The 2,304-nt window shown below is 37.7% G+C and overlaps 1 long non-coding RNA gene across 1 annotated transcript in view; it reads right to left on the reverse strand.

Moving 5' to 3' along the window:
* LOC107103838 overlaps positions 1 to 2,304 on the reverse strand; it is a 16,846-nt gene that overhangs the window by 9,128 nt on the left and 5,414 nt on the right. Inside the window, exon 2 of the long non-coding RNA XR_001482207.1 lies at positions 1,967 to 2,080. This is a non-coding gene — a long non-coding RNA (uncharacterized LOC107103838). The remainder of the gene's footprint in view (positions 1 to 1,966; positions 2,081 to 2,304) is intronic.

Below are 2,304 nucleotides of genomic sequence, written 5' to 3' on the forward strand. Positions count from 1 at the left end.
CAGGTCGCCATAAATAACGGAATTAAGCTTATAAAATTACTTATTTTTATCCTTTACTCAATAAAAAATGCTAGGGAGGGAAAAAAATAATCTAGGTATTTTTTACTAAGTACAATCAAAGGGGACCTGGAAGTATATCTGGTTGCGCAAATGAACTGAAGGTACCAATCGGGTAGTGACAACAATTCCTCAGCCAGAAAAGCTGCTATTAGCTGTCCTAGAAGGTGCAAGAAGGCGCCATGTGATGTCATAGTCCAATTTGCAGACCCCATGTTATCCGGTTGCAGTAGATTCTGAAGTTTTTTTTTTTTGCTGTCTGTCAAAGCAGCGCAGAGATATAGGATAGCAGGGAGAGGGAAAGAGGATATGAAGAGTTTTATAGAGACTTTTACAAAAACCCGTAAAGAAAAATACAAAGAATTCAGGCATTTAGTTCCACACTCCATAGAAACTGGTGACATAAATGCACCATTAGTTGTTTGCCATGTAGCAAAAAGAAAAACACCAAAAAAACAAAGAAGAAAGTAGCAGCAGTGCAACGACACACAGAAACTGGAAGAGCAGAGGTGGAGAGAATGAGGCTGTTGTCAACGTGGGGGTGGAGGTTGGTTGAGGACCGAACAACAGAGATGAGGGAGCCAGAGATGAGATCTTGCAGGTTTAAAGAAATCAAAAAGGCAACAGAAAACCAAATCCAAGAACCAAAAATACAGGAAACTAAAAACCAGGAGAAGTGAGGGGAAAACACACATGGGGAGCAAAGTAAGAAACAAAAAAACAGCATGGAGCAGAACTGCAAAGGGAGAGTATATATGGGAGACAGAACAAAAACTGGGGTAATCAGCTGATATGGAGCAGGTGTGGATAGAAGGGAGTAGAAGGGAGCCAGGGGAAAAGAGACAGGCACAAGGGGGCGACAGAGAGTAACTCAAGACTGCTTAAATATAACACAGAATGAAAAATAAACCAAAGATCAACAAAACAGAATGACATGGACAACTGAAAACTCAAAGTCCAAAAGGGGAGAACCATAACAGCTGCAGATGTAAAATGCAGTTATTTTATCTGATGTGAGAAAACACTGTTGGTTAAAAATTATTTTCAGTATTCAATTTTACAGTCAGGGGCGTGATTAGCAGCAGCTTTGCATATGTACAGTTAACTCTCTCTGATGCAGACTGCAGGCAGCTTTTATCAGGTTGTTCCTCCCTAAGGCCATACAGGCATGTGGAAGCCACACACAATACTGAGTCTCATTCTGACCTGTTTAAAGACATTAAATGAAAGTCGGATCTTCCTATAGTGTTTTTCAACGTTAAGTTTGTGTGTGACTCCAAATCAAGGCCTCTTTTAGCTAATAAACTTGATTTGCATAGATGATTTTAATGTGATTTTATTGTTGGTATATTCAACTTTGTAAAGCACAAACTATTCATTAATTCCTATCTAGGATGTGTCATTTGAGTTTTACCTTTATTTTTTTGAGCAGTGCATATCGTAGATCTTATACGCAGGCCGATATAATCCCATACTAGTTTATTTTGGTTTAAGTCAGACAGGATTACCAATTCTATACCAGCTTTTCCTTGCAGGCTCATGTGAATTCATTTCATCAGAAATGTTTTGCTACTAAGGAAAAACTTGCTGCAGGAGTTTTTTTTTTTTTTATTGTGAATACTGTGACCAAATGATTGACAAATCTTTGTGCATTAAAGTCCATGTCTTAAACACTAGATAAATTAATGAATTACAGGTTTTAGAAATGTGAAAAAGGCTTTCAAGAATTTCAGTATGTAAATAATCTGTTTCAGGAAACAGGTAAGTCTAAGAGTGAACATCAAAATCTTGATAAACTGATTAGATGAGAGAGAAAACATCCATGCAGATTTCCACCCTGAAGCCAAGCCTCTAATATGAGCTGTGAACAGTAGCTGGTTTGTGATGCAGTGATGTCAGCTGCTCCTACCTCCTTGGACGTTTCCTGGTTTGGCCCTTTGCTGCTGCTCAGTATCTGTCTGGTTACTGCTGGTGGTATCAACTTTCCTGCCATTTCCACGTCTTTCATCAAAAAGTGATGAAACTGTAAAAAAAAAAACCAATAGCTGATCAATTAGCTGTTTCTAAAACTCTTAGACATGTTACGTAAGAAATTAGACAAATGCCTTTAATGCTAAAAGTCTTAATGCTCAAACAGGAATCTGAAACTTGGGTGAGTTTGCTCATAAAAACTACTACTAGTTTGATAATGCACTAACATCTTCATAAAATGAATAAAATATTAATAATAACTCTTACAAGCCTAAG

This window comes from Cyprinodon variegatus, unplaced genomic scaffold (assembly GCF_000732505.1).
Source record: "Cyprinodon variegatus isolate N-32 unplaced genomic scaffold, C_variegatus-1.0 Scaffold1539, whole genome shotgun sequence".
Lineage (NCBI taxonomy): Eukaryota > Metazoa > Chordata > Actinopteri > Cyprinodontiformes > Cyprinodontidae > Cyprinodon > Cyprinodon variegatus.